At 30.9% G+C, this 16150-nt stretch overlaps 1 long non-coding RNA gene across 1 annotated transcript; it reads right to left on the reverse strand.

The window, feature by feature from the left end:
• Nucleotides 1-723: 723 nt before the first annotated feature.
• On the reverse strand, nt 724-14335 carry LOC146993198 (uncharacterized). Its single transcript, XR_015038786.1, has 3 exons — nt 13950-14335; nt 13255-13372; nt 724-4600 (listed from the first exon to the last, which is right to left on the reverse strand). It is a non-coding gene; the product is annotated as an uncharacterized LOC146993198 (long non-coding RNA).
• Between the last annotated feature and the right edge of the window lie 1815 nt (nt 14336-16150).

Below are 16150 nucleotides of genomic sequence, written 5' to 3' on the forward strand. Positions count from 1 at the left end.
GGACCTACAAATTATAACATTCAAGCATTTCTAGTGAAAATAAAGTTAATATAAAACAAGAATTACCAGCCACAGATGTCTTTTTGCTCTGCACTATTTCTCCATTCTTTTTCTTTCATGATATGTTCTGCAATCCAAGAGTGCACAAAAATGATGACAAATTACACTAGAAGAGGCCAAGGATGGGGGAAGGAATCATTAGATTTTAACTACTTTGAAATTAAAGAATATCTATACACAAAGAGAAATATCTAATATTGTTTCTTAATATATAAAATTTCGAAAGTAGCCTTCTTTGTTTTAAATTCCAGCAATGTGCTACATTGTTACTAAAATCATGATTGCAGTCGATAGAAAAGCAAATGATTTTCCTTATACGACAGAAGTACAGTAAGCGAAAGAGATTTTTAATGTATGGGTACAACATGAACAATGAAAGAAAAAAAAAATTATACAGTTATTACAGATACACAGAATAAAAGGGAAAATTATCTTCGAGAAAAGTAAATAATTTTAGCGCAGGTACAAAAATGGCACCGAAAGTCAATAAGCAGGTAATTTTAAATGACAAATAAACAAAATAAACTTTACTGTTAGCTTTGAAGCAGGTGTTATATATAAAACTATCTTAATTCACACACAGAATTAGTGACATAACAGATCAAAAAAGAGTAAGAATCAAACTCGCAATATATTGACATTAAAAGAGCTATACATATATACTTTTATAGCTTTTTTTTTTTTTTTTTTTTTTAAAAAAGGGCTCAAAAACACCATTCTAAAAACAGATTTAGAAAAACATCTAGGAAACAAAAGTCATAAACCATAAAATAAATATTTCATTCAGAATTTTAACGCAAGAACCCTTTCTAATTTTAAGTTCTTTACTTAGGTACACTCATCCATGAGAGAGGACAGCTCAGTCCAATGTACAAGAAATTATCCTGTAATATTACCACGTCACTTTAATGAAATTATAGCAATATTTCACTCAGTTAAAGAACATATTGTCCAGCTGCCCGGGTTCGAGCACAGCTTTAATACAGCAAGCCAAAACACATCAAATGCCATTGAATGATATACCATTTTTAAATGTTGCAAAAAATTAAAATAAAATTTCGTGAATGAGCTATTGCAATTACCTATATACTAAAATTTTGACCAAAAATTCAACAAAACTAAGATACTCTTTTTTTTCTTTTGAAGGAATCAAAGTCATATACTAATGGAGTGATGCTCAACTTATTGTACTATAAAACCTAAACATAGGAATGAAATTTTGTCAGCTATGTGAGATGTCCAATACCGAGAAATTCCATAAATTGTAGATTAGAACGTACCTCTCAAAACACATGAAAGGTAAAACACAATTCAAATACTTTACTTTTAGTCTTGAAGCAGATGTTCTATATTAAACTGTCTTAGCTCACATACAGAATTAGTAATATAATAGCTCAAAATGTTGTAAGAACCAAACACGCATTATATAAACATTAAAAAAAAATCTACATACATTTATTAGTGTTACGAGGGTTTATTCTGAAATATTATAATGTCACTTTCAGTGAAATGATAGAAATTTTCACTCAGGGTAGGGACATTCTGTCTGGCTGCCTGCGTTCCATCCCAGCTTCTGTTACAAAAGTTTCATAGAAGAATTTTAAAAATCTAGAAACGAAACTTATGAAGAAATTATTGACCATAATTGGTTCTATGATTTAGTCATTCTTACAGACATAATAACTAAAATCTTAAATTTGAGGGGGGGGGAGAACTAAACTAAAGTTTTTGAATTTAAGGGTATTTTAAATTAATTTTAAATCAGAATTAATTTTTTAAAAATATTACACAAATATAAGGAATATACATTTTTACCATAATGCAATGTACATTTTGCCACTTTGAAAATCTGGAGAACTAAAGCATGAAATATAAGAAAACTGAAACAAACATTTGGAAAATCTCATCGAGCTTAAATTAGTTTCTAAATTAGATGTTTTGAGTGTATTTAAAATTAGGCCAACTACTACGTTCACTTCAAACCCATTACATAAGACTAGTGTTTAAGAAAAATGGTAAAAGATTGCAAATATGTTAACAATTCTACTGATCTAGAAATAGAAATAACTGGTTTTCATCCTAATTAAGATGAAGAATATCACAAAAAGCCATTTGAATAGTCCTAGATCAGAAAAATCATGAACTGTTAAACTTTTAAAAAGATAAATTCCTGCTTTCGATCTACCTAAAAATGTGAAAGAGGATTTTCAACAACAATCTTCTTAAAATCAATGTTCAGATACAGAATAACAAAAAAACATCTGGACGACTGCATGGATTTAGCAATAACATCGCATGTACCAGAGGGAGAAAAAAAAAAAACTCTCAGAAGAAATGCAATGTTAATTTTCACATTAAAATATGATTTCCCTGTATTTAATTTTCATCTTGCTGAATTTTTTTGTAAATAATACAAAGAGACTACCTTTTCTTTAAGATATTATACCACACATTTTTATACTTTGCGTAATGCACTTATAACTGAAATATTAAAAGTGCAATATATAAATGCAGCTAGCCAAAATTTTATAAACTTAAAATTGGCTCCCATTCAGTTAAAGTTGTTAATAACTGCACCAAGGGAAGGAATGCAATTTTATTTCTTTGTCTGTATTTGGTTTCATTTTCATATAGAAAGAGTTAAAAATAGGTTACCTAGGTAACAAAATTTAAACACACATTTTCAGGAAAAATTACAGAATAACAGATTTTGTTTCCCTGAAGACACAACACCTCGCTATTCCAGCTATGATACAGACTGCATACTGTCATAGAGAAATTCCTTTCTTAAACAGGGAATTCATAAACTTTAATCTGTTTTTACACAAGTACTGTTTATGACTAATCCATGGTCCAGGAGTAAAATACTTTATAGTACACCCATCTAAATTTTTATTATTTCCGGTCATCTGTATAGACTTTTTACCTATCACGACTAAACTCCCAATCTGCATTCCAAATAACTCATACAATGCTTCAAGTCATATTTCGTAGTCTATCATTTTTAATACGGCAAGTCCTTGCTGAGCGCAGACTTGTAAAGCATGATTTCGCGTACAGCAGTACCTTAAAAGATCCCATTTTATTTGTCCACTGCTAGAATTTCATTCATACGTGGTGCAACATTCATCCATCAACACCGGAAAGAATTTATCTGCTACTTTAAACAATTTCCATCGACTAAAAATGAAGTCCAAAAATTCTTACAAATCTCAAAAGGAAACGATGCCAAAGAATTTTCACATATGGAAGACAGAGAATTCATACAATGAATCAGAAAATTACAAAAGAAGAATTGGGGTCTTATAAAACCCCTTGATAATAAAAGCGCTCATTATGAAGAAGAGCTTTTAAATGAAGATAAGATGAAGAAATTGTTAAATAACACAAAAAGCAATGTCTGATCTTCTAGCGAAGAATTACCCAATTAAAGAAAAAACATGTGCTCTTTACAGCGGCACGCATACAGTTGCATCAATCATTCTTATAAGCAAAAGACATCAGCTTTCTCAAAAAATATTTCTCTCATGCATTTGCCAAGAGAACGGAAAGAAGTCCAAAAGAAACTTTCAGAGTGCTTTGCAAAACAAAGTGGAAAGTTATTCTGCAGAATTTTACTTTGATAATAATAAAACATCTCTGATTTGATTTCAAAACGAATTTTTATTTGTGAAATCAATTTTAAATAGATCTTCGCAAATAGGTTCATAAAACTTCCCAATATGCCAAAATAGTTCAGATTAAGGGAAAAAGTTAATAAAGTATGCTTAAAACAACTAATAAAAAGCACCTTTTGAGCAGCCTTAACAGAAGACAATTTGGCCCCACTAACTTTCATTACGAGTACTCATTAAATTTTTATTTACATTTCTTTTTTGTTCAACATTTAACTTTCAATGGTTTTAAGAGAAACAGCACTTGATAGACAGACTCTAAATTCGGAAAAAACTGAAACAAAATTGGTTTATACACAGGCAGAGTAATTACACTGACCTGTTGGGAAGAGAAGACCCCGTTAGACAAGGAAAATATTAGGCCAGACAGAGAGGAAAATGCTTAGCCTCCTCCTCATAATGCGAAAGGAGGCCACTTGGGAAAAAATTACACTACAGCAGTAATTTTGAAACCACTAAGAAGCAACAGAACTCTAACAAATCTCAGACTTCTGATAATTATAGTGTGATTAACAGTTCAACCTCACTTCGAATATTACAATACAATATAAAGAAAGAACCAATTCAGACACTTCAATATGGAATTCAAAACCTAAGAAATTAATGCATAGATGCTATCCTAAACATTAAAACATAATGTGAAGCGTTCACGTAAAATAAATAAGTAGTAAAACTCCAATATAAAGCAACATGTGAAAAGGGACCTACAAATTATAACATTCAAGCATTTCTAGTGAAAATAAAGTTAATATAAAACAAGAATTACCAGCCACAAATGTCTTTTTGCTCTGCACTATTTCTCCATTCTTTTTCTTTCATGATATGTTCTGCAATCCAAGAGTGCACAAAAATGATGACAAATTACACTAGAAGAGGCCAAGGATGGGGGAAGGAATCATTAGATTTTAACTACTTTGAAATTAAAGAATATCTATACACAAAGAGAAATATCTAATATTGTTTCTTAATATATAAAATTTCGAAAGTAGCCTTCTTTGTTTTAAATTCCAGCAATGTGCTACATTGTTACTAAAATCATGATTGCAGTCGATAGAAAAGCAAATGATTTTCCTTATACGACAGAAGTACAGTAAGCGAAAGAGATTTTTAATGTATGGGTACAACATGAACAATGAAAGAAAAAAAAAAAATTATACAGTTATTACAGATACACAGAATAAAAGGGAAAATTATCTTCGAGAAAAGTAAATAATTTTAGCGCAGGTACAAAAATGGCACCGAAAGTCAATAAGCAGGTAATTTTAAATGACAAATAAACAAAATAAACTTTACTGTTAGCTTTGAAGCAGGTGTTATATATAAAACTATCTTAATTCACACACAGAATTAGTGACATAACAGATCAAAAAAGAGTAAGAATCAAACTCGCAATATATTGACATTAAAAGAGCTATACATATATACTTTTATAGCTTTTTTTTTTTTTTAAAGGGCTCAAAAACACCATTCTAAAAACAGATTTAGAAAAACATCTAGGAAACAAAAGTCATAAACCATAAAATAAATATTTCATTCAGAATTTTAACGCAAGAACCCTTTCTAATTTTAAGTTCTTTACTTAGGTACACTCATCCATGAGAGAGGACAGCTCAGTCCAATGTACAAGAAATTATCCTGTAATATTACCACGTCACTTTAATGAAATTATAGCAATATTTCACTCAGTTAAAGAACATATTGTCCAGCTGCCCGGGTTCGAGCACAGCTTTAATACAGCAAGCCAAAACACATCAAATGCCATTGAATGATATACCATTTTTAAATGTTGCAAAAAATTTAAATAAAATTTCGTGAATGAGCTATTGCAATTACCTATATACTAAAATTTTGACCAAAAATTCAACAAAACTAAGATACTCTTTTTTTCTTTTGAAGGAATCAAAGTCATATACTAATGGAGGGATGCTCAACTTATTGTACTATAAAACCTAAACATAGGAATGAAATTTTGTCAGCTATGTGAGATGTCCAATACCGAGAAATTCCATAAATTGTAGATTAGAACGTACCTCTCAAAACACAAGAAAGGTAAAACACAATTCAAATACTTTACTTTTAGTCTTGAAGCAGATGTTCTATATTAAACTGTCTTAGCTCACATACAGAATTAGTAATATAATAGCTCAAAATGTTGTAAGAACCAAACACGCATTATATAAACATTAAAAAAAAATCTACATACATTTATTAGTGTTACGAGGGTTTATTCTGAAATATTATAATGTCACTTTCAGTGAAATGATAGAAATTTTCACTCAGGGAAGGGACATTCTGTCTGGCTGCTTGGGTTCCATCCCAGCTTCTGTTACAAAAGTTTCATAGAAGAATTTTAAAAATCTAGAAACGAAACTTATGAAGAAATTATTGACCATAATTGGTTCTATGATTTAGTCATTCTTACACACATAATAACTAAAATCTTAAATTTGAGGGGGGGGAGAACTAAACTAAAGTTTTTGAATTTAAGGGTATTTTAAATTAATTTTAAATCAGAATTAATTTTTTAAAAATATTACACAAATATAAGGAATATACATTTTTACCATAATGCAATGTACATTTTGCCACTTTGAAAATCTGGAGAACTAAAGCGTGAAATATAAGAAAACTGAAACAAACATTAGGAAAATCTCATCGAGCTTAAATTAGTTTCTAAATTAGATGTTTTGAGTGTATTTAAAATTAGGCCAACTACTACGTTCACTTCAAACCCATTACATAAGACTAGTGTTTAAGAAAAATGGTAAAAGATTGCAAATATGTTAACAATTCTACTGATCTAGAAATAGAAATAACTGGTTTTCATCCTAATTAAGATGAAGAATATCACAAAAAGCCATTTGAATAGTCCTAGATCAGAAAAATCATGAACTGTTAAACTTTTAAAAAGATAAATTCCTGCTTTCGATCTACCTAAAAATGTGAAAGAGGATTTTCAACAACAATCTTGTTAAAATCAATGTTCAGATACAGAATAACAAACAAACATCTGGACGACTGCATGGATTTAGCAATAACATCGCATGTACCAGAGGGAGAAAAAAAAAAAAAACTCTCAGAAGGAATGCAATGTTAAATTTCACATTAAAATATGATTTCCCTGTATTTAATTTTCATCTTGCTGAATTTTTTTGTAAATAATACAAAGAGTATACCTTTTCTTTAAGATATTATACCACACATTTTTATACTTTGTGTAATGCACTTATAACTGAAATATTAAAAGTGCAATATACAATTGCAGCTAGCCAAAATTTTATAAACTTAAAATTGGCTCCCATTCAGTTAAAGTTGTTAATAACTGCACCAAGGGAAGGAATGCAATTTTATTTCTTTGTCTGTATTTGGTTTCATTTTCATATAGAATGAGTTAAAAATAGGTTACCTAGGTAACAAAATTTAAACACACATTTTCAGGAAAAATTACAGAATAACAGATTTTGTTTCCCTGAAGACACAACACCTCGCTATTCCAGCTATGATACAGACTGCATACTGTCATAGAGAAATTCCTTTCTTAAACAGGGAATTCATATACTTTAATCTGTTTTTACACAAGTACTGTTTATGACTAATCCATGGTCCAGGAGTAAAATACTTTATAGTACACCCATCTAAATTTTTATTATTTCCGGTCATCTGTATAGACTTTTTACCTATCACGACTAAACTCCCAATCTGCATTCCAAATAACTCATACAATTCTTCAAGTCATATTTTGTCGTCTATCATTTTTAATACGGCAGGTACTTGCTGAGCGCAGACTTGTAAAGCATGATTTCGCGTACAGCAGTACCTTAAAAGATCCCATTTTATTTGTCCACTGCTAGAATTTCATTCATACGTGGTGCAACATTCATCCATCAACACCGGAAAGAATTTATCTGCTACTTTAAACAATTTCCATCGACTGAAAATGAAGTCCGAAAAATCTTACAAATTTCAAAAGCAATCGATGCCGAAGAATTTTCACATATGGAAGACAGAGAAGTCAAACAATGAATCAGAAAATTACAAAAGAAGAATTGGGGTCTTATAAAACCCCTTGATAATAAAAGTGCTCATTATGAAGAAGAGCTTTTAACTGAAGATAAGATGAAGAAATTGTTAAATAACACAAAAGCAATGTCTGATCTAGCGGAGAATGACTAAATTAAGGAAGAAACAGGACACTGGGAAACATGTGCTCTTTACAGCGACACCCATACAGTTGCATCAATCATTCTTATAAGCAAAAGACATCAGCTTTCTCAAAAAATAATTCTGTCATGCATATGCCAAGAGAACGGAAAAAAGTCCAAAAGAAACTTTCAGTGTGCTTTGCAAAACAAAGTTGAAAGTTAATCTGCAGAATTTTACTTCGATAATAATAAAACATCTCTGATTTTATTTCAAAACGAATTTTTATTTGTGAAATCAATTTTAAAGAGATCTTCGCAAATAGGTTCATAATACTTCACAATATGCCAAAATAGTTGAGATTAAGGGAAAAATATAATAAAGTATGCTTAAAACAACTAATAAAAACACATTTTGAGCAGCCTTAACAGAAGACAATTTGGCCCCACTAACTTTCTTTATGAGTACTCATTAAATTTTTATTTACATTTCTTTTTTGTTCAACATTTAACTTTCAATGGTTTTAAGAGAAACAGCACTTCATAGAGAGAATCTAAATTCGGAAAAAACTGAAACAAAATTGGTTTATATACAGGAAGTGCAATTACACTGACCTGTTGGGAAGAGAAGACCCCATTAGGCAAGGAATATATTAGGCCAGACAGAGAGGAAAATGCTTAGCCTCCTCCTCGTAATTGTAATATTTAATAATTTGTAAATGGTAACATTTAATATTTAGTAACTTGTAATTAACAACACTTTATATACAGATTTGAAAAATAGAACTATGCTGGTATTGCAGTTCTCTGTGATTATACATTCTAAGATTGTAAATAAATAGTTTCTAAAAGCTAAAAGTGTACCCTCATAATTTTATATGGTGTCAGGAGAGTTTTGCTTTCAAAATGGAAAGTTTAAAACCACCAGAGCCGATGAAATTTGATGGAAATCTAGCTTGGAATTGGCAGAGATGGCTGCAATCATTTGAAATATATAAAGTAGCTAGTGAATTACATAATAATGAAGAGAAGGTAAGAGTTGATACTTTTTTTCATGTAATAGGAATTTGTAGTCTCTAAATATATAATACATTTCCTATAGAAGAGGGTAAAGAAATTAAATTAAGTGAAATTAAAACAAAATTTATGGAATATTGTATTCCTAAGAAAAATATTACATATGAAAGACATTTATTCTTTACTAGAAATCAAACCGCGTCAGAAACCATAGATGAATACGTAACTGACCTTCGAAATAAAGCTAGAACATGCGAGTTTGCACAATTAACGGATAGTTTAATAAAGGATAAAATTGTTTGTGGTATTAAAGATGATATAGTGAGAGCAAGATTGTTACATGAAACAGAATTAACATTAGAAAAAGCTCTTGATATATGCAGATCTGCTAAAATAAGTGCACATCAAATGAAAATCATAAAAGATGAGGAAACTGCTGTAAACTTAGTGAAAAAGAAACTAAGTAAACATAATAAGAATACTTACAAAGAGGTAAATACCGATAAACAATAGACAAAAATTTGTTCTAAATGTGGAACATCTCATGAGTATCGAATGTGTCCAGCATATGGAAATATCTGTCATAAATGTAAAAAGGCAAATCATTTCGCGAGTCAGTGTAAAAGCAATATAATAAAAAATGAAGCAGTCAAGGTAAACAAAAAAGATAGACAAATTAAATTAATAAATCATGACTCTGAGGAAGAGTTAGAATTTTATGTTGGCACATTAAACCTTAATTCAGATAACAAGGAAGAGAAATGGACTGTTGACGTTAATGTAAATAAAAGTAAACTAAATTTGCAGTTAGATACTGGAGCAATGCGCAATGTTATTTCTAAAACCAAAGTGAAATTGCTAAATGTTCTGATACAGAAGTCTGAAATGAAAATATTAGTTACATTCTGTGGGAATAAAATGGATACTTTAGGAAAAGTAGTACTTAACTGCCAATATGGAAAAAATAATTATGTTGTGGAATTCCAAGTTATTGACAATGAAGTACCTTCTATATTAGGATTAAAATCATGTTTGCAACTAGGTTTGATTCAGAAAGTAATGTCTGTTTACACTGAAGACTTACTGGAGGAATACAAAGATGTATTTGAAGGCTTAGGTTGTTTGAATAGAGAATATAAAATCCAGTTAAAACAAGATGTAACACCAGTCATTCATCCTCCAAGAAAAATACCCATAGCTATACGTGATAAAGTTAAGAAAGAATTACAAAGAATGGAAAATTTAAATGTTATTGAGAAAGTAAGAGAACCAACTGAACGGGTAAATTCAATGGTCACAGTTGTCAAACCGAACAAAATAAGAATATGTTTAGATCCTAGAGATTTAAATAAAGCTATAAAACGAGAACATTATCTGATGTTAACCATTGACGAAGTTGTCACTAGAATGCCTAACGCAAAAATATTTCCTGTTTTAGATGCTAATAGTGCTTTTTGGCAAATCCAGCTTGACGAAGAAAGTAGTAATTTGTGTACATTCAATACACCTTTTGGCAGATACAAATTTAAAAGATTACCTTTTGGCATATGTTCAGCTCCAGAAATTTGCCAAAGAAAATTCAGCCAAATAATAGAAGGTCTAGGAGGCATTGAATGTATTATACATGATATCTTAATATGGGGATGTAATGAAAAGGAACATGAGCTACGACTTAAAAAAGTACTCCAGAGAGCACGAGAAAATAATTTGAAGTTCAATAAGGCTAAATGTAAAATAAAAGTTAATCGTGTGAATTATATAGGGCACGAGTTAAGTGAAAATGGACTAAAACCTGATTTTTCTAAAGTGGAAGCAATTGTTAAAATGCCAGAACCTACAGATGTGCCTTCGCTACAAAGATTTTTGGAATTGATTAATTATTTAGCCAAATTTATTCCTAACTTAAGTACTATTACCGCACCATTAAGACAGTTACTTGAGAAAAATGTCCTCTGGCACTGAAAAGCATCAAAAAGCTTTCGAAACACTTAAAGAATTGATTGCAAAAGCACCCGTATTAAAATTCTATGATGTTAATAAGGATGTAACTCTTTCAGTAGGTGCAAGTTCTGAAGGATTAGGTGCTGTTTTACTACAAGAAAACCAACCAATTGCTTATGCTTCCAGAGCTCTAACAAAAAGTCAGAAAAATTATGCTCAGATAGAAAAAGAGCTTTTAGCTATTACTTTTGGATGTTCTAAATTTTATCAATATATATATGGCAAACGTATTACAGTTGAAACTGATCATCGACCATTAGAAAGCATAACTAAGAAACCTCTTTTTAAAGCACCACAGCGATTGCAAAGAATGCTGTTAAATTTACAAAAATATGATCTAGATGTACGATACAAAAAGGGGAAAGACTTATTAATAGCAGACACTTTGAGTAGAGCAAATTTGAATACAACAGAAGATAATGATGAAGATACAGAAATTCGTCCACTGATTCCAGCATCTGATGACAAAATTTATGCATTGAAGAAAGAAAGTGAATGTGATGCTACACTACAGTGCTTAAAGAAATATATTCTGAGAGGCTGGCCAGAAAGGAAACATCAGGTAGAACCTCAAGTCAAAGTATTTTGGGACTACAGAGATGAGTTGACAATGGAAAATGACTTATTTTTCAAAGGAGGAAGGGTAATTTTTCCTTTATCTATGCAAAAGGAAATGTTAAATTTAATTCATGAGGGTCATTTTGGTATAGAAAAATGTAAGAAAAGAGCTAGAGATGTTTTGTTTTGGCCACTTATCAACAAGCAGATAGAAGATAAAATTTCAAAATGTTCTATATGTAATGAATACCAGAACAAAAACATAAGAGAGCCTATGATACCACATGAAATTCCCAATTTACCTTAGTTGCGACAGATTTATTTGAGATTAACAAAGATGTATATTTATTAATTGTAGATTACTATTCCAACTTTTTTGAAATCTCCAAACTACCGGATACTCGAAGTCACACAGTGATCAGTTACATGAAATCTCATTTTGCAAGATACGGTATACCATTGATAGTGATATCTGATAATAGACCTCAGTTTGCAAGTAAAGAATTTTCAGAATTTGCAAAGAAATACCTATTTAAACATATAACAAGCAGTCCATACCATCCACAGTCGAACGGATTAGCAGAGCGTTCAGTACAAACGGCGAAGAAATTGTTAAAGAAAGTTCAAGCAGATCATGCTGATCCTTATTTAGTTTTGTTAGCTCATAGGAACACTCCAACAAATGAGATGCTAGGATCACCAGCTCAACGACTTATGAGTAGAACAAGAACAATTCTTCCTACATCTGAAGAATTACTTAAACCTCAAGTTGTGAGAAATGTAAAAGAAAAAATCAACCAAGAAAGAACTCAACAGAAGTCATATTATGATCGTCATACAAAAACATTACCATCACTAAATAAAGGAGATTGTGTTCGGATATATCACGATAATCGCTGGAAACCAGCAGTTGTAGAAGAAGTGCATAAGATGCCTAGATCATATATACTTAGATCAGGTGGATCAGTATTGAGAAGAAATAGAAAAGATATTAGAGAAAACAGTTCAGCTGTTGATGAGAATATCAGAGGAACAGAACAAGGAGTTAATACACAGAAAACAGATGTAAAAGGATATGATTCCAGATATTCTCAAGGGCAAAGTTTAGAAGATCAACTACCAAACTCTGCTAACTCAGAAACAAGGAACGGTGAGCTAAGAACTAGAAGTGGGAGACTGATTAGAAAGCCGGCCAGGTATTTGGACTGATTTTAGACTGTTAAAACTTTTGAACTCTTTAAAAAAACGGAAGATGTAATATTTAATAATTTGTAAATGGTAACATTTAATATTTAGTAACTTGTAATTGGCAACACTTTGGATACAGATTTGAAAAATAGAACTATGCTGGTATTTCAGTTCTCTGTGATTATACATTCTAAGATTGTAAATAAATAGTTTCTAAAAGCTAAAAGTGTACCCTCATAATTTTATAGTAATGCAAAAGGAGGCCACTTGGGAAAAAATTACACTACAGCAGTAATTTTGAAACCACTAAGAAGCAACAGAACTCTAACAAATCTCAGACTTCTGATAATTATAGTGTGATTAACAGTTCAACCTCACTACGAATATTACAATACAATATAAAGAAAGAACCAATTCAGACACTTCAATATGGAATTCAAAACCTAAGAAATTAATGCATAAATGCTACCCTAAACATTAAAACATAATGTGAAGCGTTCACGTAAAATAAATAAGTAGTAAAACTCCAATATAAAGCAACATGTGAAAAGTGACCTACAAATTATAACATTCAAGCATTTGTAGTGAAAATAAAGTTAGTATAAAACAAGAATTACCAGCCACAGATGTCTTTTTGCTCTGCACTATTTCTCCGTTCTTTTCATCTTCGTTCTTTTTCTTTCATGATATGATGTTCTGCAATCCAAGAGTGCACAAAAATGATGACAAATTACACTAGAAGAGGCCAAGAGAGGGAAAAAAGGAATCATTAGATTTTAACTACTTTGAAATTAAAGAATAATTATACACAAAGAGAAATATCTAATATTGTTTCTATATATATAGAACTTCAAAAGTAGCCTTCTTTGTTTTAAATTCCAGCAATGTGCTACATTGTTACTAAAATCATGACTGCAGTCGATAGAAAAGCAAATGATTTTCCTAATACTACGAAGTACAGTAAGCGAATGGTGTTTTTAATGTATGGGTACAACATGAACAATGAAAGAAAAACAAATTATACAGTTATTACGGATACACAGAATAAATGGGATAATGATCTTTAAGAAGAGTAAATAATTTCGGCGATGGTAGAAAGATGGCACCGAAAGACAATAAGCCGGTAATTTTAAATGACAAATAAACAAAATAAACTTTACTGTTATTTTTGAAGCAGGTGTTATACATTAAACTACCTTAATTCACACACACACAATTAATGACATTTTGGAAAGTTATGTCACATAACTTAAAAGAAGTATTTCAATCAGAATTTTTACGTAAGAAACGTTTCTAATTTTAAGTTCTTTACCTAGGTACTCTCATGCATGAGAGGTGACAGCTTAGCCCAACGTACGAGGTGTTTATCCTGAAATATTACCAGGTCACTTTCAACGAAATGACAGCAATATTTCACAGAGGAAAAGAACATGCCTAGCTGACTGGATTCCACCCTGACTTAAATACAGCAAGCCAAAACATATCTAATGCCGTTTTCCCAAGATGGAGTCGTCCGCTTTTTTTCAAAATGGCGTCCCAATTCAAAGAGTGGGAGACTAGCGTCTACATTCCAAAACGGCAGCCTATGAGAGAGGCGATTCTATTATTTTCATCGGGGAGTAGGGAAGTTAGAATGGTTTTCTGAGGAACGCCAACAGCAGTGCACGATGTTTGCTTACATTAGGAAGTTCAGAAAATTGCAAAGGTGGATTGCCTTAGTTTTTGCGGTTACTTTCAGGGAAATATTAGGCAGTTTTTATTGGTTTGCTGATAGAGGGCGAATAGATAATTTACCTTTATAAATCCGCATTTATCTATTTAAACTTCAGAAGATTTATGATGAAGTGAATATATTCAACACAACAGAACGCAAGCTTAAGACTTGTAAATCTTTTAAAAAACAACACATCGATAATTAAAAATATTATTTATAGTTCATCATTAAAAACTTTTTATAAATGCATAGTTATCATATAATTAACAATTCATCCATGCATTATCTCATTATTTATTATAATTAGAAGAGATGATATTTTTTACAGTAATGTTTAAAAATTTGCTGTTGTCTTTTAAAAGATTTACAAGTCTTACGATTGTGTTCTGTTGTGTTAAATATATTCTCTTCATCTTAAATCTTCTGAAGTTTAAATAGATAAACGCGGATTATAAAGGTAAATTGCCTATTTACCCTCTATCAGCAAACCGAAAAAACTGCCTAATATTTCCCTGTAAGTAATCGTAGAAACTAAGGCAATCCACCTTAGCAATTTTTTGAACTTCCAAATGTAAGCAAACATATAGTCCACTGCCATTGCATTCCTCAGAAAACCATTCTAACTCCTCTACTCCCCGATGAAAATAATAGAATCGCCTCTCTCATAGGCTGCCGTTTTGGGATGTAGACGCTAGTAGAGAGGGAGAGGGGTAGGAGTTGAACTGCGGTGCTTAACCACCAGGGTGCCTGGGCGCCATAGCCCTACCCCTCATCGAATAACATGATAAAAGTTTCGAATTATGAGAAATATAACTGAATGTGCTAAATAATTAAAACATACTTTTTCCTTAAGTACCTAATTACTAATCCATACATAATTAACTATTTTTAACAACTATTTCACAGAAGAATACATATGGAGATTCTTTGGGCGTGGTGAGCGGTCATATCAAAGAATGTCTATGCAAAAACAATACATATTTTTTGGTCATATCAAGGAGGTTAGAGTAGAAGGAGGGAAGGTTCAACTCAAACGGTGAGGCTTGGCGGCCATGTTCCTGTTATCGCTGTGACAAGGAAGTCTGTAATTGGAATATTTTTTTTTTCTTTTCTTTTTGAAGCATGTCATCTTGTGTTGTATATGGACGCACAAAAAGATTTTTGAAAAAGATTCCTGGGATTACTTTTCACGCGTAAGTATTGATTTTCTTTTTTTTTATGTAATTTGATAACTATGGTAAAAAAATATCACAATGTCATGTTGTTTTTTTTCCAGATGTAAAAAAGGGACTTAATAATAATCAAAATATGTTAAATACATTTTAATGTTTCTGTTTATAGCTGGAATCTTTGTTCCTTAACACACAATGATGTATGCTAGGATTTAAACTGTATAATTTGAACGTTTTAGGTAATTCGTTTGATAATTTTCATGAAAAATTAGACACCAATTGTTACTATTTTTATGGTTTTTAAAGGCATTAAATAAAGTAATGCTTTTCTTTATGTATTAATTATTATTCAATTTAAAATTTTTGAACTGTTAAGAATATAATTTGTGCATTTGATCAAGATAAACTAACTTTTCTGTTGTTAAAATGTTTTTGCATAAATTTAAAAATTTGTGGGCAGTATAGCAATAAAAGTAAGTAAAATATTTACACAACTGAACATGTGTAAAGATGTATCCAAAAGTATAGGTATATTTCTCTAATTTAGCTTAATTCAAGGCAATTTCTTTCAGATTCTTAAATATGAAACGCGTATAAACTGAAATCACATAATTCACATGAATCTGT

This window comes from Stegodyphus dumicola, chromosome X1 (assembly GCF_044657685.1).
Source record: "Stegodyphus dumicola isolate Sdum_Otavi_A_Nest chromosome X1, ASM4465768v1".
Lineage (NCBI taxonomy): Eukaryota > Metazoa > Arthropoda > Arachnida > Araneae > Eresidae > Stegodyphus > Stegodyphus dumicola.